Consider the following 24,143-nt stretch of genomic DNA (forward strand, 5'->3'; position numbering starts at 1 on the left):
CGTCAAATAAGATCAGAACACGTGTATAATTACAATATCTTCAGGATACCAATAACAACGAAATGTACAAATTAACAAACATGAACAACATTATTATTTCATGATAATGTAGGTGTCATGCATGTAATTATAGCTATATAAACATATGTTTAATTATTCATTTTTTGTAAAGTCGGTCATAAATACAAGAAACAGTTGATTCTGAAATTCTTTAATCATGTACTTTTAAGTATATTTTCCCAATATTATATTATCCCCAAAAGGGCAATTATATTCATGTTATAGTTTTTCAGTCAATTTTTGAATACGAATTACGTAACATTTATGCTACTTTGATTTTATAAGACCAATGTTGTTGTTACAGACCCGGGGACCGACTAGGTTCATTACATGTCATAATAGTGCCGGGACATAATGTGGTGGCAATACATTCTCTAATTAACACCTGTCACAAAGGGACGGGCCATTTGGGTTTGTCCTCAGGGAATGTGTTATGCAATTTGTGTATTCATGAAATAACATTCAACAAACTCTGTACTTAGTCGAGTGATTTAGGATTGATGCACTTGTACTTGGTATAAATAAATGAATTACATTATTTTCTTAATCGTGTGCGAAATACGCATAATGTCGGAAAGCGCAAGTTAAATCCCAAAATACTGACTTCGTTCCTAAATAAATCACAACCCTCACTTATAATTGTATCACTTTAAATTTTAATGATGTAAATCACGTATCTGTCACTTTTAATGTAGAATACGTCAGTCACTCAACCAGTTCCACTATTATTTTCCCAAATGATCAAAGATTAAAAACAGTTATCAAAATTTAATTTCCATATCTTTAGAATACTTTATCTTAACATTGAAACTGCCATCTTGATGTATTATTCTGTATTGAATGACATTAGATATATGCTCCTATACCGCCGCTGGTGTCTTAATTTGCGAGAATTAAACATTTGGTTTGCATCCAACCATGCACGTCCCAAATTATACAGCGTCAAGCTTTCAGAGTGCCAAATACGTTTTCCAAAGTAGAAATTAAGCAAAATGAATATTTATCAAGTTTCCTTTTGCTAGAACATATGCATGCTGTTGTGGTTTTTCAAAAAACAATCTTCGTTCTATCTGTTGTTAACAATATTAAAACAACATGTACTATAAAATATAATACGGAAATATATTACATATTATTTACGCATCCGGCTGCTCACAATACAATGATAGTAAACAATATTTGTGTCCCAGGGAGTGAATACCAATTAGACCAAGCCAGCTCTACAGACACTGACTCTCCCAAAGACAGCAAGGTAAATTATACAGTTAATTGAAAACTGTAATCTCAAACATATCTAATGCTACTTCAACACTTTAAGATATACTTAGCAGTTGAATATTCTGTAAAATTGAAATTAATCCTCTATTAGTGTACAGTGACGATTGTTGCAGGCTATATAATGCAGGCACGGCCCGTTATGTATCATTCAATCTTTATCTTTCTCACTTTCTTATAAAGGCATAATGATCGATAATCTCTTCTGTTGCAGTGCGAAATGTTAATTTATTGTGAATAAGGCTAATCTCTTTTCTCCAGACAATAATTGATCACTCACTAACAACTGACAAGGGATTACTCCTCGTTAAGGCAATACTAAGTGATACAGTATACTGCAGGTTAGCTAGATTAATTAACTAATTAAGGGTTAAATGAGACTGTTTACTTAGAGTGTGATGTAATCCGTTTGATTTCGAATTGCAAAGAGTGAATCTTCAAAAAGGGTAAGCATACCCAACACTACCGGTAGCACCTGGCATTCACAAATAGTGTTGTTCTAATACATCAAGCTATAATACTGACACGTTCCTTAAGGGTTATCAGAATAAATTTGAATTGGATTTTCACATATTTTCCTCCTTTGCTCATGAGCATATACATGGATATACATGCATATGCATTATTAATTTGAAATGCAATTGTAAATAAAGTTGTTGTTTTTCTTCAGAAGAGTCGTAACCGAGTCCTCGGAATACGCCATCGCAACCTTCCTGTCCAGAAGAAACAGAGGTACGAGGACGCATTAAAGATAGCTCAGTTGATGCCCTCCGAGGAAAGTAACTATGACGAAGACGGCATACAGATTCTTTACAGTACGACCAAAGAACTGCGAGACGACGGAACTGCAGATGGCGAAGAGGCTCGTAGATGAGACTTACATGAAGAAGCTGGACAGTACAGCAGCTTTCCCTAAGGCAAGATGTGTCCGTTGACCACCATCCAAAAACCCATTCCCTGACATAAAGAAGGATATGTCATGGGTCAATACCGAGTATGGAATCCCGTGGTGTGGTGTGGTGTGGTGTGGTGTGGTGTGTGTAACGTAATATATGTGGGTGGGTTAGTGACCGAATTTGCGGATGTGTGTGGTCGTGGTACTTCTATGGGGGTGTGATGCATATTTTGTCTCGAAAGCCAAAATGGTTGGTTGTTTAAATAGTGACACTTTAATAAACTATTCTTCTTCTTCTTCTTTTTGTTCATTGTCAAGATGCCGTGTATTACTTCCTAGACTGCTGACATGTGTTATCATTTTTTATCTTCAAATATCACGATGTGCCCACTGATACCGTCATTATGTTTATTGACTGATTGTTTAGAACTATCTGTTGCGATATATTATATGATTGCTTTGTATAACATCGGCATGCTGTTCACTTTCATTGGGACTGGATGCTTTGCACAATAGCCAGAGTATCTCACTGTTAATTATTGTTTTATCATTTGCATTTACATAAGTAAACAACATATCAATTTAATCTGAATACGTCAATGTGTCAATTTCTTGTTCTAAAAAAGTACAGGTATAAGTATTCATATTCGACTTCTTATCATTTGTATTTGTAGGATTTTTTTTTTAAAATCGGCCTGTTGTACATTACATTTATGGTCGTAGTTTGTTGACTTTGCTAACGATATTATAATTAGGCTAAGCCCCAAGAAATGTTTTGAACATTTGATTGCATTTTAAGCAATTTTGTGCCGTTTGGACAATATTCATACCAACAAATGTAACAGTGACAAAAGTCAAATAAACAAAGATGGCGGATGTAAAATTTCGGAGTTAAATCAGTACTTTTAAAAAATCGGGAACAGTTTCTGCGCACCTGGGTTCCAGCCACTAATGCCTACGTTCACTTTTGCCTACAGTTACTATTGCCTCCAAAAAGAATAAAGCAGTGTGGAATAATGCCTACAGAATGAAAACAACATGCCCATGCTAGGAATGAACTCTTTGAAATTTGCAGAAATGATGCGCTGATAGCAGGTGTCGCTGAAAATCACTGGTGCATGACTTTGTTTATTGTAGACCGTAGGCATTAGTGGACGACGCCGCCACCTGGGAGCAATACTGTCACAAACGTGCAATGTCCATTTACCCATGTTGAAGCATATTGAGAAAAGAATACCTTTGTACTTATTATCTTTTGTAAAACATAATACATTAATACAACATATATCCCCTTGTTATGGGTTTTCGGACGCTGAATAAACATTCATAGATTTTTCACGTGATAAAACATCTCATTCACTTATTAAAGACAACTATATGATTAAAAAAGTCATTATTGGAGTATTAACAATTTCTTTTATTATTATTGAACAATACATAGCAATTATCCTCCTTTACCAACATATACAAAGAAACACAGTCGCAGTGTTCATTTAAAACACTTCAATTTGCACATATATAATACTTATACACAAATACATAACAATTATCTCCCTTTACCAATGTATACAAAGAAAACAAATTTGGATACACCATATATACAAATCTATATATTTTTGTATATACAAACTTGTATATTTTTGTATATATCATCATTCCAATCTTGTATATGCTTTGGAAATATCATCATTCCAAAGCATATACAAGCTTGTATAGATGGATTTTTTTTGCAGTGGGTGTACAGCGGATGGTGAAGTGTGTTGGAGAAACATATGGAATGTTCCAGTACAGCTAGTCCGGTGAGAGCACTGTGTAGAAAGTTCCAGAAGCTAGTTAGGCTGTATATATAGTGGGACAAGGGCGTGTTTACGCATCTCTCAAGTTTTTCATCACTTCATGACCAACTTTAGCGTGGGCATCACTCATCACCCCAGAATCCCTGCCTTGGCGCGTCTCGGAAGCTGGCCGCTGTCGCCGCAGAGTGAATATATGTTATTATCACTTACTTTTGCTATCACCTCTGTAATTTTGTATTTGTTACTGACCACTGCCATCATATTATGCTTGGCCATTGAATATTGTACTGCCACTCTATTGTGTATTGCTATTGTAATTGCTGTGCAGTTTTTTGTACGGATTTGTAAACCTCGTGAATCTCAAAATTATTATATTTCTGAGGATGTTGCTTTGTTTGATCATGCTGTTTCGGGTTTAAGAAAATTGATATCTATTCTGATATTTCAGAACATTGTGCTTTTCACATGTGAGCGGTCTCTAAATTTAAACAAGATTAAAGTTATTGCTCTTAGGCAAGGGCAGGTGAGATGGAATTAAACGCCACGTACAAGATAATTGCACTTACAAAGCAACACGCATGCATCAGTGTTTGGTGGCTTGTACTGGTCCGGACTAAAGCCGATTTAATAGTGCTAGCCCACAGATATAGCAGGCCGCAGTTTAACATGAATACCCCTCTCAGACACAGTACACTGACTCCGAGACAACTTGCTCTTGTTTAGCCCTTAAATGAGCGGCATTTAGATGGGATACACATCAGGAAGAGAAATCTTAGATGTCAACTTCTTTATTATAATGAACACGTTTCGGAGTATATACTGACTCCTTCAAACTTAACAAGGGAAGGATCAGTGGCCCTGATAGGTTACAAGCAATAGACAATGGAAGCTAACACTTTGCAGTAATTAGCGCTGATAGGTTATCATGAAGGGCAACTGGAAGCCAGGACTTAAATTATCACCAACTATCTGGCTTCCCTTGTATGTAACGTTTCCACCTTTTGTTATTTTATTACGTTTTTGTTTTTTTACAAGTACATACATGTGGTCTCTGCCTCATAGAATCCATTCACCTGATAAAGGAATAAGTATATACTCCGAAACGTTGTGTTCCTCATAATAAAGAAGATGACATCCATCAATTCTCTTCCTTCCTTGTATAATCTATAAACGTGTCTTAGTATGATGCGGTTGGGGATCATGCCCCCGACCTTCGCTTCGGCAGACGCTGTACCACAAGCAACGGAGGTGGTTATTCAAATTACAATCCCGACTGATAAATTTCATGTGACAATGCTCAAGAATTTTATAATTATAGGATTACCACATTTAGAAATATTTATTTCCCTCTATTTATTAAGTTTTATAATATTCTTCTCTCTACAAAATTTTCCCTGGATATGTGCAAGTGTCTGTCAGTGAGGACAGAATGAAAATATCAAAAGGAGTAGTAAGAGTTTGTTGAGATCCACCCTTCAGGTACATTCATGTGTACAACACATTATATATATATATAGAGATGATATTGTATTAGCATTGCAGGAGTTCAACAATTTTTTCATCAGTTGTTCATCTTTGTACATTGTTGTAATCATAGGTAGGTATCTATTTCTAAGAAACTGATACTATTTACAAATTAGAAGTACATGAAACTCATCCTCAACATAGCCTTCATTACAATAACGACATAAACTACTTTCTTTATCTTGTACATTTTTCTTTTTGAGATTGTTAACATTAAAATTATGTAATGATATTCGTTATTTACACAAAGATCTTCTCAAAGTTATATCCTGAAGTACAGATGCATGTAGAAAAATAATTTATCATTTCCAACATCTTGAGATATCCATGCAAGAGAAAAACCAGACATACAAAGAATATTCCTGATATCAGACACCCATAAACAATATTTACCCTTTTCATCAAAGGTTTTTAACATATTATAACAATGAAGAGGAAATCTATTTGAATTCATACGAAGTAGCTTTATCCAATATTTAACTGCCCATAGCTGGGATGAAACAAAAAGACTTGTACGCCCAGTTTCTCCTAATATGGCTTTGTTAGAGGCATATTTACCGACACCTAAAAGACGTTTAAAGTACATGGCATGATTTTTTTCTATGAAATCATTATAATGACATCCCCATGTTTCTGAACCATACAGAAGAATTGGTGCTATTTTTCTGTCAAAAATGTCCGAAACAACTCGGAAAGATATACATTTGTTTTCTTTAAAAACTCTATAGACAGGAATCAAGGCTTTAGATGCTTGCAGAGCCAACTGCTTACAAGCTGTTGACCATGCTAATCGAGTAGATACAGTCATTCCTAAATATTTATAATATGAAACAATATTGACTGTCTTATTACAATACGTCCATTTTTCAAATTTATTTAGAATACCCCTTTTCTGAAAACAACATTTGTCTTTTTCAAATTTACTTCAAGGCCCCATTTCTCACAATATAGCTGAAGAACATTTAACTGTTTCTGGAGGCCACTAACTGAAAATGATAATAAAGCAATATCATCAGCAAATAGTAACATCAGTAGATCAATTATGATTCATTCATGATACATTTCAATTACAAGTTCATTTATGAAAAATATAAATAGGACAGGGCTGAGTACACAGCCCTGTCTTACACCAGCTGAAGTTCTGAAACATTCAGTGATTCCTTTATCTGTCTTGATACATGCCTTAACTGATGAGTACATGCTCTGTAGAACGTTTGACAATTTGCCTGTTAATCCTTTAGTAATTAATAAAAACATCATTTTCTTTCTATCCACATAGTCAAAAGCCTTTTTGAAATCGATAAAGGCACAATAAAATAGGCCCTTAGCCTTAATACGATATTTTGTTCACAAAGATTGAAGAATAAATATATTGTCTGATGGAGAATAGTTGGGTCTAAATCCAGCTTGGGATTCTGACGACAGGTCATTCACATCTAACCATGTTCTAATACGTTTTTCAATTACAACAGAAAACAAGTTGCCAGTCACATTTAAGAGTGAAATACCTCGATAGTTGCTTGGATCAGATATCTTTCCAGATTTATGTAGAGAAATAATCATTCCTATATTCCAGGAATCTGGAAAATCACCAGTATCTAGAATTTTATTAAAAAGCTGCCTAAGATAAGGGTTTATGAAGTTTGTTATACTTTTCAGATATTCAGGGGGTATACCATCCTCACCGGCTGCTTTACCCACTTTTAACCCATTTAAAGCTTGTTTAATTTCATTTTCAGTAATTTCACCTGATAAGAGCTGGTCAGTAAAAGGCATATAATTACAATGTTGACATGAATTGGAATCTAAAAATTCCTGAACTGATTTATCAAATTCATTTACATTTCTGTTAAAATCTGGATTTAATCAATTCTTAAAAATATCTAAACCAAGTGTCAAGGGTTATATCACCTTGTTGTGCGTTACTTCTCAAATAGTGCTTTATAGTATTCCAGAACTCCTTACAATCACTCATATTTGCAGCCTCGGTTAACTTTTGACTCATATGTATTTTATACTCATTTTGTTTAGTTTTACACTTTTTTCTGAATTCAGTTTTTGCACATAAATAGTCTTTTAAGTTTGAGTCACTCTTGAATGATCTTAAACGATTTAGTAGCATGTATTTCTTAGATTTAAGTTGACAGCACTCTGCATCAAACCATAACGGTTGCTCTTCAGAGGTTTTATTTCTAGACCATCTACAGACGGCCCCCGCACTTTCCCCACAGTAGATCAGTATATCAGCTAATTTCCTAACTGCAGCATTTATGTCAGTTTGCAAAACAGAAATAAAATCGTCAAACATTCGACTACTTTCGCTGCTAAAAACATATTATTGATATGCTGGTATTCTGTCTATAGGAAGCCTATATTTAGGAACAGGAGTGAGGGTAAAACCAACAGTGTTCTCTGTAGCTTGCTTACTTTGTAACTCTGACGTGAAGACATGTTCCATACTTCATAGAACCGGCAAGTGGTCAGACTCGGTTCTGTTAAGAACCACCAAATCTATAACCCTAGAGAAAACCTCTGATGATAAATAAAGCAGTCAACAGTACTACACCCAGTATGGGAAACAAAAGTAAAATCTCCATTTCTATCAGATGTAGATCTTCCATTTACAATATGGATACCTAATATTTTACACAGGTCTAGCAATGATCTACCAAAATCATTGATATGTGTATCACATGACGCACGGGGTAAAGAGAATTTATCAGATTTATAAGCTTTATTAATAGGTAAATAGTCAGTTTCATCATTCACCATAAAGTCCTCTTCACTTCCTGTTCTAGCTTTGAAATCACCACATAAGATGAATGTACTCCCCTCCCAACAGTCATGGATTATTTGACAGAGCTGCTCTGCCAACTTGTCAATTCCAGTTCCATCTTCATTATCATAGACAGGAGAATGTTAAGGATACAAATATAGATGAATATCAGGAATAATTGCAGAGAAGAGGTTGGGTTTGTCAATCTAAAAAAAAGGGCATTATCCCACTGGCAGTAAATTTGTTTATACTGTGACGATAGATATTTCTTTATGCATACAGCTATACCACCTGAAAACCGACCTTTAGTTGCAGATCTTTTGGCATTACAGACAAATACATCATACTCATTAAATATGTTTTGCAAGATATCTAATGCATCAGTACACATTGTTTCTAAGAAACAGAAGATATTACACTGTTTGCAGAATGTTATCAACTCAGAATACTTAACTTTTGATTTCAAGCCATGGATGTTCCAGATACAAATACCAGTACTTCGGTTAGGACTCTCCAGGATAGCATTGTCAGTAGCAGATGTGTTTGTCAGCTCCTTTGATATACTGGCATCAGTTTTAGATATACTGTCACTGTTTGTTGTTGTGTCAGGTGGATATGTATTTACCACTGGTAAGGAATCCGAGGATGTGTGGGAGGTAATATTGTGGCATCTCAAGTTGTCAGTCACATTAAAGTCAGATTGAATAGAGGAATTCCTGTAAGTACTGAAATCATGGCCGTAATCCTATTGAGTCGAATCAGACGCCACATGAGACGATTCCGAAAGTCGGTGAATATCTCGGGAGACCCACCCACGTCTTTGACCTATGTGTTTAATATTATGATTTTCTTCATCACAGACAAAAACTTTCCCGTCAATTACAAGTTTGTCATAATTGAGAAAAGCGACCCTGCCTTCATCTCGTGCTGGCTTCATAAAGTCAAACAACTGTGATCTCATATCACGAACTCTCTGTGTAAAGTCCTCGGACACTCTGAACTCTTTATTTCCTTGAATGTATTTTTTGGCAGCATCAAAAACATCACATTTTTTCTTTGAAAAAAGGCAAACCTTACAATGAGAGGCCTAGACTTTGATTTGGAATGTAACCTATGAGCACGCTCGGTGTTCAGTGAAGAGGCATTATCCATATTGAGTGAAGTTTCCATAAAAGCTCTAACACATTGCTCACTCTCCTGCCAAGTCTATCCCCGTTTATCTGGTAACCCATGAAAAATAAGATTAGACCTTCGAGTTTGTGCTTCTGTCTGATCAGTTTTTTAATTCTAGTTTGGCAACTCTCTTCCTAAGAGAATCATTTTCCTAAGCACAGTCACTGCGATAGGATAGTAAGTATTATACGATTCAGACCGTGACATTTCATTTGTAAGCTGTTACCCATTTTCTGATAATGGACATGACGGCAGTGACATGAGTATATATTGTACTGGTTGAAATCAATTGTTACGAGCACTTCATCTCGGTGTTTTTTAAAGAAAACCATAAGGTAATTGGAGTTATTTTTTACAGGCATTCGGGTAATTTTATAGATTTGCCAGAAGTGACATGAATGAAAGAATGAAAATCTCAGTATATACATAGAATGTAATGAAGTGGTTGTGTCCAATCTTTCACAACTGGTTCAGTCTATTCTATTCAACGATTTGGAAGAAGCCAAGTATCTCGAAATATATCTTCTCGACACCATTGATAGTGTTAATAAAGTTTTATTTTCCAAAAGCAAATACTTATGATTTACATCTATTCACATCAGATTCCGCAAAGCATGTACAGCAATAATGAGAAATTAGTAAGGAAATAGAAATGCATAATTAGTGTGTCCATGGCAGTAGCTTACAATTGAACTTGGCAAATTTATCATACCGAACATATGTGTGGTATCAGTAACCAATCGGAAAACCGTTACCAAACCGTAGCTTGCTGTTAAAACTCACTCAAATAACACTTTCCAAAAATACAACATTCCAGTTAAGTTCTTAGGAGAGACATATGCTATTAATTGAGTCATTAACTTTACATTGTCCATTGCGTGATCACCTTAGTGTTATTCATACTAATCTATATTATTTCAACATTTATGTTTGTTTATTGAAGCCATTATCACTTAAACCTGTTTCAATGGCACATGAATATGTAACGGGATCGGATCGGGTAGTCAGTCTTGCTGACTTGTTTGATGCATGTAATCGTATCTCGAATTGCATAAATCCGATGTCAGTCACTGGATTTTCCTGTCCAGCCTCGATTATTTACACACCGCCATCATATAGCTGATATATTGATGCGTCAGGGGGTTAATACAACCACGAAACGAAATGCGGCTGTTAGTTGTTTTTTGTTCATTTTTGGATCAGCTACAAATTCCATCCACTTTTGTTATGGTAACGGTGACGTAATATGACGTTGACGAGGTTTAGATTGAGGCCTTGTCGCCCTTCAAATTACTAAGCTTAGTGCTCTATTTCCTCTGGAAGATTGTCCCAAACTGGGTCACAGTTTGTACGACTGCATCGAACCCATCGAGGAAGTTCAAAGACACTCCCCAGTTCAGAGTCACTGTCCGGCTGAGTAGAAAGACGGTGGTCACGTAACAGATGGCCGTTAATATATGTATTCCGACGTCGTGGCAACCTATACCTGTGTCATATTTGATACCCTCTGTGCATTTACATCGTGTCAGTTGTATCTGAAAATTGACTAGTTTACAATCAGTGTTGCTGATGTGTGTATATTGCCTGTGAGTCTTATTATCAACTGCTTACTTAAAGCCTTGGTGCTTTAGCTTGGTGATTATTTTCTAGTGTTAATAAATCCTTAAACATCAGTAGTGTATCTTTGACAGTACGCCTTAAACGCATTCAGTTTGTATAAATATGTATTTTCGCAATATCACGTGTATAATCACACCCATAATTAAAACGTTATTTTCACACTTACAATTCAGGTTCTATTAGATTATTTTTGTTTCACGCCGCACTCAGAAATATTCCAGCTATACGACTACGGTCTGTAAGTCATCGAATCTGGACCCGACAATCCAGTGATTGATATCATGAGCATCGATCCATTGAAATGGGATGGATGATATGCATCAACCAAGTCAGCGAGCCTGACCATCCGATCCCGTAAGTCGCCTCTAACGAGAAGCATAGTCGCTTCTTATGACAAGCATGGGCTGCTGAAGACCTATCCCGGATCTTCACGGGTCTCGGCGTCTCTGTTGGTGAAGCATTACATTAGAATAGGCGGCGTAAACTGGCGGTACTGATTTTAGGGAGATTGCTGCCTGTCAAGTATTGATTAGTTAAAGGCATCTGATATTACCACCTCAGTGAATGTCTAAACGTTCACAAATGTATATGAAAGATTTGTTTCTAACATCTACACGAGAATATGCACGGGGTACATTTACTGCTGACACCGATGATATAATAATTACAAGAGCCGACACACTTTTTTACAGAGTTACAAGAAAAAGTGATACATCGGATACTGTTATTAAATGGGATGTATCTATTTGAGAATGTGATGCTTTGGGATTTCTGTTTTTCTTGCAGACGATGGTTACTTTATTGTGGTAAATAGTTTATTGCACAGATTGTGGGCTGCAACTTGAACTGACACTGGTTCCGATTGGTCAAATACACTAACAGTTAAGACTGAGCTGAAGAATATGAGCTGAATCTGGAGTGTCTGAAACCAGAGAATTACAGCTGATTTCCACTGACTGAAACAATTCGCCAAAACTTACACCACTGACACCCCATGACATGTTATGCGATATAATGAAGTACTTATTGCAGAGTTACTATACAAGTACAATGTAGGCAACTGTTGGTGATGCTCTGTGGTTTCCGTAAGTTTACACAGATACCATATTCCATACACCATATAAACTGAGTCAAATAAAAAAACTTCACACTTTTAAAAGTAATCCCATATATGATATACAACGGACAAATGTATCAGAGAAGGTAATTGCTAATCATTAATGTCCAAAGAAGGATTTTAATTACCGGTGGTAACCATAATTTGTTCCAAGCACCTACGGTATTCGGTAATAATATCAACAGTTTAAATCATAAGTCCCAAGCACGAGAATTTATGGCACACACGTTCAGTAGCGTGTATGGCCACTTTGTGCGTTGGCAACTGTCACACAACGCCTCCGCATGGACCTTGAGATGCTTGTGAACACATGATTGGGAAGACGATACCATTGTTGCTGCAAAATGGTGCCAAGATCTTGCAAATTATGTGGTTGTTTCTGGAGAGTGCGTAGACTTCTGCCAAGAGCATCCCAGACGTTTTCGATGGGATTGAGGTCGGGAGACCTTGACGGCCAGACCATGACGCTGACTCTCACATTCTGAAGGAAATTCCTTGTCAAAATTGCTGTGTGGGGTCTGGCATTATCGTGTTGGAAGATCAAACTGGGTCCATGTGCTGCCATAAAAGGCAGAAGTTCTGGTGCCAGTACCTTTTTGCGGTAAGCAGCAGCGTTGAGGTTGCCACGGATGACAAGAAGCCTGGAACGTGCATTGACACAGAAAGCACCCCACACCATGACACTTCCGCCTCGAAATCTGTCAACTTCCTGTACACAACACTGGGCGTAACGTTCATGACGGCGCCTCCACACCCTCGCCCTACCATCAGCAAATCAAGGATTAAATCGGGATTCATCACTGAAGACGACTTGATTCCAATTCCTCTGAGTCCATCGTAAGTTTCGCTGTGCCCACAACTGACGCTTACGTCTGTGTAATTCAGTCAGAATCGGCCCACTGTATGGCCGTCGTGCTTGAAGGTGAGCAGTTCTCAGACGGTTTCGAACAGTTTGCGCACTCAGTCTACCCCTAAACAGTTCATTTCTGGTTGATGTAGCCGTCAAAAGTCGGTTACGGAGGTGACGTTAGACAATCTGAAAGCCGTGGCATGACAAATGGCCGTAAAGACTTTTGTTTTCTTGTGTTTTTCGAACACGGGTCTTCGGCGTGACGAGCTAACGCTTTAACCACTAGGCTACCCTACCGACCCTGCTTAAAGTTCAGCACTGACAGAAGAAGTGGTTTCAAAACTTGTGCTGAGAGGAAAGATATGCTTTAAGCCTTTAGGAAAAAAAAATATTTAAAGGAACATAAGATATATTTTGTTTTCTGCCAAAAAATATTATTCCATGATAAAAGCTTATCGTTCTCTGGGCCAAGGACATGCTATGATATGTCCGTTTTAACAGTTAATTTAGTGTTGTCCATATTAAACTTCAAAATGATTCGGAATACTACAATTACTTATCACGAGTTCGGATTATTATAAGTAACTTAATTATAGGGACATGTAATACGCCTGAATAAAAACAGTAATATAATTATTACAATAAATGGAACAATTAATTATAGTAGAAGAATACAATGCGAAAGTGAGAAAAAATATAGTTGGAGACAATGCGTAATGAGGAATGATAGAACAGAATGGAGAACATTCTTTTTCTACAGAAAGATGCTGCATTGGCCATGGGAAACTGTGATAACTGTTAGTTAGATACTGTCGATAAATGTAGACTCTGTCTGATCATCGCCGATTTTGTTAAAGACAAAAACAGGTTGTAGTTCAGTTGCAGCGAATTTACCCTTGTTTCAGACGACGTTGTTCACATCTTAGAGAGCCAGAACACTTGAAACACCTACTGATTATGGAGAAAGCATTGTTTATAAGGTATCATTAGTGGATACTTTTAAACACATGCACTCAACTCGCCTCAAATATAAAATCAAGAAATGTCGAAATATTTGTATATCTCACCTGAACAGCCACCTTATCCGCTCTGTTAATACACCTTTGGACCACGTTCTGTTTCACTGTGTATACATCAAGATGCACAATAATCACAGTTTTACATTTTGTGCTCTGAATATCATTGAAAAGCCTCCTCACTCATTGAATTGGTATTGAAATCTAATCTATGTTCCTAACACTGAACATGTAGTGTATCGAAACACAGGTAAAGGAACAAGGTAAATGGCAACTCATTGCATAGGCCTCTGTCAAGCGTTTAAGCAACACAATGATTCCAAAACATATCAACAATGGGAACTGATAACAATGACCTAACGGTTAACTGCTTGTGTATGCATTCAGTCTCATATCTAACGAACTTTCCTTGTTATGATCTGAACAAAACCAATAATAACGATGGCCATCGAGTCACACTAAAAGGCTGGAACCCTCATCAAACGCGTCATCGAATTTCGTCATAGTTGACCGACCTTTCTGCATCAGTCAGCTTTACATCACCATGATCAAATACTATCTGTACACACATCTCGCGTACAAGCGTTTGAAGGTGTACAAGTCTAAATATGTGTACGGTTATCTTGCTAGAAATAATTGAAACTCTCCATGGTATTTCCATCGGGTATATGATAATGGGGCCTTATTCACGGTCACCAGCTGGCTTCCCACGTCCCGGAGGAATCGTCAAGTTTACGTTATGAGCGAAAGACGTAATGAGGACTGTCGCTTAAGCTGGTGACTATTTGGTGAGGAGGATCGCGCTTCGTCGAGGGCTTTATGGTAGGATTTGGTCGCAGATAACTAAGGCAACTACAATATACATCAGATAGCTATCCAGAGTTGTTTGTCGGTCGAGTCCTTCTCGTAACTGAACACCATGAGGGTTACTCAAAAAGCATATAATGATAATGAAAAATGCTGTTATCTGTACGCTGAAATGCCGGAAGATCTGACATGAGTTCCTGCTTTTAAAATGGTGCCTTTATATTTCGAGAAACGTTAATAAAATATAATATTTCTAATAGTATTTCTGTTAACAAATCCCCCGGAATTACTTCTTCAGGTTTTCTTCCTATCGTTCTCTGATAACTGAAATTGTAACCTTTGTTTACGTATTGGCGCGATCTCCGTTTTGTAAAGTAGCGCCACATATGATGTTTATGCATTCTTTCAAATCGCTCGACCACTGCCCATTTTCCTCTATATTTTGACAGGTGTAATACTCTGTACCCATTTCTTTTGAAGGATTTTTTACACGTTTTATTATCAAACTGTTTTCCCTTATTGCTCTGAATATGTTCAGGAGTGTGAGTCGAAGCCCGTGTCAAATACGTTTAAAACCTTCTGAAACGTGTAAAGGAATGCTCATCTTTAGATGTTCTGCTCGTGCTATTTTGCTAAACACGTCTTAAACGCATAATCAAAACTTATATCAATCACCATTTTCGCCAAAGAGATCAACACGGTTAAATTCGTTCCCATAACGTATCTACAGTGCTATTGCTAGACTCTGGGTCCGTTGCCTATCACCAATTAGTGATGATATAAATCCTGACTTCCAGTCGTCAATCGCCTTCAACTTTCAGTGCTTATTTACTGTCAAGTGTTGGCTTCCATTTGTCCACTGCTTATCATCTATCAGCCTTAAGTTTCCACCCTGGTTGTCTTACTACTTTCGTTGCTCTAAGAGATACATATATATGTTCCTACTTTATAGCAATTATTCACCAAAAGAGTAAGTATCTACTCCGAAACGTTGCGTTCTTCATAATGAAGAAGTTGACATCCATGAATTATCTTCCTTGTGTGTATCGCTTCTAAATGCCTTTCCAAGACTTGACCTCTCAGAGAGGTTATAATACATCTTTCAGATAAGAATTAAGTTAAGTTAAGTCCGATAGGTTATACGTCTTATCTCGGATAGGGTATAAGTCCTAACTTGGTCAGGAAATAAGTCTTAACACAGAAAGGGTATGTTTCCTGTCTCTGAAAGGGTATAACTTCTCCTAGGTAGAGTATAAGTTGTCACTCAGAGAGAGTATGTCGTCTCTCAGAGACAATATAAGTTGACTTTCAGAAAGGGTATAAGTGTCTCAGATTGTGTATTTGCTGTCTCTCAATGAGAAAGTTGTTCGTCTCTCAGATAGGGCATAATTCATCTCTCAGATAGGGTACAATTCGTCTCTTTGGCAGGGTATTAGTCATCTCTCATATTGGGTCTAACTCGTCTCTCACAAGGTGTATACATGTAAGTCATGTCACAGGTAAGATATAAGTCGTTTCTTTGATGGGGTATAAGTAGTCTTCCAGATAGTGTATCAATCGTCACTCAGATAGAATATATGTCATATCTCTAACAGGGTAAAATGTATGTCACAGGTATGGTATTACTCATCTCTCAGAGATATAAGGCTGAGTATCAGTTATTTCTAAAATAGGGTATAGGTTGCTAAATGAGAATGTAAGTAGTCTCTCAGATACGATATACGTCGTCTCTCAGATAAGATATATAAGGTATAAGTCGTGTCTTTTTCATGTGCAAGTCTTGAAATTAAGAATATCGTATTGGTAAGATTCAATAAGTAATCCTAGTAGTAGAACTGAATCTAGCGTATCATAGGTATCAGTGGCAGAATGTCATGAGTGTGGCACATGATCCGTCATTGAATCCAGGATACACTGTTAGAAACCGATGTTTTCCGACAGGTGTCCCATAGTGGATAGAGCGTGTGCCCCGAGAGGGGAAGGTCGGTGTTCGATCCGCTGGTTTTATCATACCACATGACGTAAAAATGTGGTTCCCGTTGTTACCCTTCCCGACTGTCTGCACTAAGGGGATTACACAAAGATGGGATGGGTCTGAGTCAGAATAAATGTATCTGATCATGACTGGGGTATGCATGTTAACCGTTGCACAGTGTCTCTATAAAACAGGAAAAAGTCCGGACAAGCACAAGCAGACACACACACATGTGCATGAACATCGCCATATAAGTGCAATAAACCCCCTAGGACCTCACCTCATACGTCACTCCATAAACTTTCAGATACTCCTCGAAGAAAAGGGAGGGTTTGCTTTATTTGATTGATGGAAGCAGGTTATTGTTCAATGAATTTATGACTGTGGCATACTTGTGCTTACCTTTGTAATTGGCAACTATGTAAACGCGACTGAATATACAAGCCTAGTTTCAGGAAACAATGTGATATGCCACAGTGGAAGAATTTCACTTTGACTTTGTCTCTTCACATTAAAATCCGATTTTGAATCTTTGAGAGAACTGTATCTGTGTTTGTTGTTTTAAGCCGCATGAAGAAAGAAATCAGCTATGACGACGTCGCACAATACTTTTGATAGACATCTGGAGTGTGGAAATGTATCTGATGACATGATTGCGTTGATGATCAACTTTTTTTATTATATTTGTGGATGTTTCAATCTTGATTCTTACACCGTTACCAAACATGCATATGGTGATGGCTAGTTTTACAGTAATCACTTAGCATACAAGCAGTTTCAGTAAAAAAAATGAAATCTAACGTTACGAAGTGCAATCTGATGAACATGTAACAGTTTAGTGCATGTCTTTTTAGAGTGAACAAATATATCCTACAGGTTGAGGTATTTATTGCGATGCGATGCATAAGAACAAGGGTGCAAGATATCAGACACCCTGAAACACATAATTACATAATATGATAAACATTATCATCAATGCTAGATACATAAAATGGGCTTATTACAAGTAAGTATTACATATATCAGTCATCCATTAAAGCACCAGATAGACTGTACGCTATACATGCGACACAAGATCGACATCCAAGGGATACAACTCTTTGACTTTAATGTGGCTGTGTAATGCACACACAATATATATACATGATGCCTATACAATCTGTATAAACATCTACAGTACTTTAAGACAGACATTAATGATAATATAATATTGCATTAAATGTGGTCATAACAACTATATTACATCTTAAGTCTGAGACAAATATATAAAACACAATGCATACCCAGTAGGTGATAGAAGGGTATGGATCACAACTGCCACACTTATGGTAGCACCATAGTTATTGATCTGAATAAATAATAAATAGACTAAAACACTATTTAACAGTTAATATATTGAACAAGATAATACACACATTATATTCAAAATGATTTGCATGTATCACCTCTGAATCTGTTCATTACAAAGATTTGTTTAAAACATTCTTGAAGTAAAAACACTTTCACATATATTTCATTGAAGTCATAGAATATATATTTCAGTGATAAATTATGGGCGTTTGGCTTACCTTATTCAAATAATTAGACATAACCAACATTTGAATCAGATTGCATACATTTAGTTTACTTAATATAACACTTTAAACATACTGTATTGTTTCAATACAACACAAAATAGCGATAATAACCATTTAATTCACCTGATTGAAGATCTAAGCAGTTCTGTCAGTTCATGTACTGGGAGAGGATGCAGTGTAATCAAAGCATGCAGTTTACAATAGGTGTTAGCTTGGCCAATCAGCATATGAAGCTTCTGACCATGGGGCAATTAATAGGTAAAACAGGTCAGATAAACTTTGTTGTAGCTGACTGATGACACGAACAACTTGTTATATACAATAATTCTATTTAAAAACCAAAAATTGAATTAAAACAAATATATACAAATAAACTACATCGACCACATACACACGGCGACAAAGAGAAACAAGGTAACAATTCGGACATATTTCGATCAAATCCAACTGTTTTGATTTGGAGAAAAGGTTCCAATCTGCAGAATTCTGCAAGGGCAGATATGGAAACTGATTCCATTATGCTAGTGTCCTCGCTGAATTGTTTCGCAATTTTCATCTACAAAGTTGCACAGCCTTGTAGAACGCCTTAGCTACGTCACAGTTAGACACTTATTTTCAGTCTAGTAGACTATTCTTTTGATAATGGCAGAAAGTATTTCAGTAGTTTCTGCAGATGATTAATTCTTAATTGGACGATGCCATGTTTGTTTATAAACACAAGTTCCTTCATGACCTTTGATATTTTCATCTCTATCCGCATATGATCCCAACGGATACCGTTTTTATCTGTTTCATTTATCCTGCCGATAAATCTATCTATTATATGATAAACAGCAGTAAACATTCACACACATGTCATGCACCCAGAAGATCCGTTATTATATTCACATTAACGTGATGATATACTGGTGGAAATGAGCCTGCTGGATCAACCTCATCGCCAACGAAAGCACCTTGAAATATGGCTGAATATAGCCGTGTTTAAGCTCCAAACGACATGAAAGAGACTGCTCATTTTTGTGACTGATGAATGTGTGGTCCCGACACAGTGGCTAGTGTGTGTTTTACTGATATATGTGTCCTGAAACAGATTTGAGTTTTTTCGATGAGCTGTTGTTCCGATATCGAAGGAATACAATCTTAATGGCTGATCGACAGCCATTGTTAAACTAATTGATGCTGTGCCTTCGATAGATTGATGTCTATTTACACAAGGTTTTTGTGTGAAAAGGCATAACGATTTTGAGGTATAGATTAGAATTCGATACCCGGTTCTGATCAATGAGAATCAAGCATTATCCAGTGACATAGTAGACTATTTTGCACCCTAACTACGTTGCACTGAAGACATGTTCATGTCATTGCACAGGCAATTGTGAGAATGACAATTTTTCTTATGCTCTTGTGACGTTTCGGTGCGGATAAAGTAGTGCAGTGTCGTACATGTATATCTCCCTATTAATGCTGTCACAAAAGACAACAAGATCCAGAAAGACGTTTTGTTTAAAGGATCAAAATTTGGAAATGGCATCCAACATTTATTTATCACAAACCTATTATATTGACAGATAATGTACCTTGAAATGACTTTTTAAGAGCTTTTCTTATTAATTTGATGATGTTATGCTGTATTCAAAATATAGCAATACACCATAACTGACAGGTGTATATGGTATATTGTTTCACGGTTGAACGTAAAACCTCAATTGTCCCTGAACCCATTGTCATGAATGTTATTTCTGATTGTGAATATTGTTAGATTCACGTTAGTTTGCAGGAAACCAGCACTTCACAGGTTGCCAATTTGTTCATAACTGCTCAGGTGTTCATAAGTGTTTGAAAGTTGGGCAGCATTTCTATCCAGACCAACATATTCTCCTCTCGTTTCAGGATAATCCCCACCTAGAAAAAAAGACAACACAAACTTTTTTACATTGTGACTTGTCTTTCAGAAAATATATTGATTCATTGAAAGTGAAATTAGAAAAAATAATATGCAAGCAAAGTATTTGTATCTATCTACCCCACCAGTGAAATACGTCACAATCACATGCAGAAGCAAGTCAATTGTGCACCTGAATCTATTTGTTTCGTCTTACATCTACTATGTAACCCCCAGGTTAACCAAACTCATGGATAGGCATTGTAATTGTGTATTCCTCATTACTTTGCAGGTTGTTTCGGAAAAGGGAATGTTAATCGTTTTATCATTACATGAGCACTGTCAGATGTAATTTCACTCACTGAAGTATCTTTAGTTAACACATAATGAGAAAAACTAATCTTGTCATTTAATATATGGTCTTAAATAATTTGCACACACGCATGTCAATAAAACAACATTTTCTTGTTTATTACAGCTTGGCACAAGAACACCAACCCTTCAGGAACAATGTGTATATAAACCCTAATATCATACCCTCAGAGTGTACATACCTCCCAAACATGTGCTAGGATCTGCTGGGGCTGCACTGTCAAGTGGTATTTCCATTACCTGCGCATGAGGTGCTACATAAACAGGATTAATACGCAGTCCAGCTTCTTCTTGTTCTGAAGGCACCGCCTTAGCAGTAGCGGATATCACGTTTCCAGATCTCAGCGCCTACAGGGGAATGGTTCACAAAATGAAACGGGTCAATAGAATGACGTTTAAGAGAAATATTCGTATACTGAGGCTGCCTCGGTGGTCAAGTGAATACAGCGTCTGCTCCGAGACTGGTCTATGGTGGTTTCTGTCCCCTAACTGCCTCCTGCCAAACAACACTGTGAAATGGTACGTGTTGTTAACTTGCCTTACAGTTGGAAAATACTTCAGACAGAATGAATGTGAGGAAAATCAACATAACATGACGTAAGTATGCACATTATTTCCCGTGCACTTTCGTGATTTGTCACATTCAAGTTGAGTTCATACGACATGAGGTGTTACACATATCCTTAACTTTACAATGAGCATTCCAAAATAGACAGGTGAAGACTCCCCAACACTGCAGCCTTCTGCATTACCCAGATTGTCAGAAGGGCTGTATTCCTGGTAGCGAACCCGGGTTCTCTCCCAATGTCAGTCAACAGATTTGGAGGTACCAAACGTAAGGCACAGAGAACAATGGGGAGTCGGACAACTTGGTACTTGGGATGCAAGCGTGACATTTCGAAAGCGAGGTCTGCATATTTGCAATATTTTTCCTCAATCTTGTCAATCACATTACTGTCAAAAGGGGCAGATAATTCAATGATATACATGATTTCATTGGATTTATCAAAAAGGTCAAGATTAGGTTTGTTGGCCTTGATACGTCTGAGGCTGTATACGGGCCAATTCCAAAGGATTTTGTATTAATCATTTTCCACGACACCCTCTATATATTCTGGGTCATACCATGGATGCACCTCTGTGTCAAAACCACAAGCATGGTGAAGACGGTAATAAAATGATCGAGCCACCCCAGCTGTATTTCTGGTAGCAAACCCGGGTTCTATCGCAGTGTCAGTCAACAGAATGGGAAATACCAAACCTAAGGCACCATGAACAATGGAGAATCGGACAACTTTGTTCTTCAGACATTTCGAAAGCAAGGTCTTCTTTAAAGGATGTAACTTCTTTTCAAAACTTCTTCACTCGTTTTAACATCATAGCTAAAAACGGTGTATATATAAACCTCAGATATGTTTTGTTTAAATTGATTCAAATTGACTTAATTTTCTTTTAAATTGGTTGCAATCACTCAGTACCCATGGTATTGCTTCACTTGGCATGTGCTGCAGGCTACCGCTAATATTGTATAACTTCCTTGGTGTAGTACTACATGTAGGCGTGGCGACACGTGTCGCATTAGTGAGTACACAATAAATCACTTGTCAATTAAGTACAAACTATTTCTTTTTGGCAGTGAGTGAGTGAGTGACTTGGGTTTAACGCTGCTTTTAACATTATTCCAGTAACATCACGGCGTGTCAGCTTCATGTGGGAAGAAAGCCCAAAGTATTGCAGGTCTCGGACGTTTCCCACTTCGGTGAAACCCACGAGCACGTGTTTTGTGCTGACAAACCTAGAAACATAATCGGGATTCGAACCAACAATCATAGGTTTCTGGCGTGCCCAAGGGACGCGACTCTGCACAGCGAATCGCGGCGCCTTAGACGACTGGGCCACCCGTGCCCCCTTTTTGCCGTGCATTTTCCTTTTTAACAATGATTGTAACTGTGTTACACTGTTTCTGCTGAAATTCTTCAGACGCTCATTGCATTGTGTTTTGAAAATGATAAGTCGTCAGGAATGAAGTTCTATGTAATGTAAGCAGTCGTCAGGAAGTTACCATATTTAGATGCTGGTGTGATGTGTACGGTATAACGCGGATGGTAAAGTGTGTTGGATAAACATATGGGAATGTTCCAGTACAGTCCGGTAAGGGCACTGTGTATATATAATGGGACAAGGGCGTGTTTACGCATCTCTCACACTTTTCATCCTTCAAGACAATCTTAAGTGTGTGCATCACTCATCACCCCAGAATCCCTGCCTTGACCCGTCTCGGAAGCTTGGCCGCTGTCACCGAAAAGTGAAAAGTAGATAACTTTTCCAGTTCTTCAGGTACATCATTCTCAGTTACATGTATCATGCGTACAAGAATAATATAGTACTTGTCAGTCTATATATATTTTGTGCTGAATGTTCATGTTATTGTAATAACGTTGTGAGATGCAAACGAGTTCATTATTGCAAAATATGTTGGGAAGTAAAATCCTATTTGCGCATTCGTGTTGACATAAATTTATGATATTTTTGCCTTATTTGGAATTATGTATTTAGCACAATCACTGCGATAGGATAGTAAGTATTATACGATACAAACCGTGGCATTTCATTTATAGGCTGTTACGCATTTTCTGATAATGGACATGACGGCAGTGACATGGGAATGTACTGGTTGAAGATCATAATTTACGAGCACTTCATCTCGGTGTTTTTATAGACAACCACAGGATAATAGGAGTTATATTTTACAGGCACTTCAGGTAATTTGAGAGATTTGCCAGAAGTGACATAAATGAATGAATGAAAATGTCAATATATTTTAGTTATCCAATAACACTTCCTACTCCATTCCCCAAAAAAGGTCTTAAGCCTACATCTTTTTCCCCCCTTCAGATCGAACACACATACATAATACGTCATGAAGTGGTTGGTAACTCCTCCATTATGTGTCTAATCTTTCACAAACGGTTCAGTCTAATCGACGATTTTGGAAAAAGCAAAGTATCTCTAAATATCTCTTATCGACAACATTGAGAGTTTTGATAAAGTTTTATTGTCCAAAAGCAAACTCTTATGAGTTACATCTATTCACATCAGATTCCTTAAAGCATGTACAACAAATAATGAAAAATAAGAAAAGAAATAGAAATGCATAATCATTGTGTTAATGACAGTAGCTTACAATTGAAGTTGGCAAATTTATCATACCGAACATATGTATGGTATCAATAACCAATCAGAAAACCGTTACAAAATCGTAGCTTGCTGTTAAAACTCATTCGAAATACAACATTCCAATTAAGTATAGACATATGCTAGTAATTGAGTCTTTAACATTACATTGTCCATTGCATGACCACCTTAGTGTTAATCATATTAATCTATATTATTTAAACATTTATGTTTGTTTATAGAAGTCATTATCA

At 37.0% G+C, this 24,143-nt stretch overlaps 1 protein-coding gene across 1 annotated transcript in view; it reads right to left on the bottom strand.

The window, feature by feature from the left end:
- The window catches only part of LOC139456997 (zonadhesin-like), a 387,647-nt gene that overhangs the window by 125,611 nt on the left and 237,893 nt on the right, over positions 1 to 24,143 (bottom strand). The gene's annotated exons all lie outside the window — the stretch shown is intronic.

This window comes from Haliotis cracherodii, unplaced genomic scaffold (assembly GCF_022045235.1).
Source record: "Haliotis cracherodii isolate W230 unplaced genomic scaffold, xgHalCrac1.p SCAF_12, whole genome shotgun sequence".
NCBI lineage: Eukaryota > Metazoa > Mollusca > Gastropoda > Lepetellida > Haliotidae > Haliotis > Haliotis cracherodii.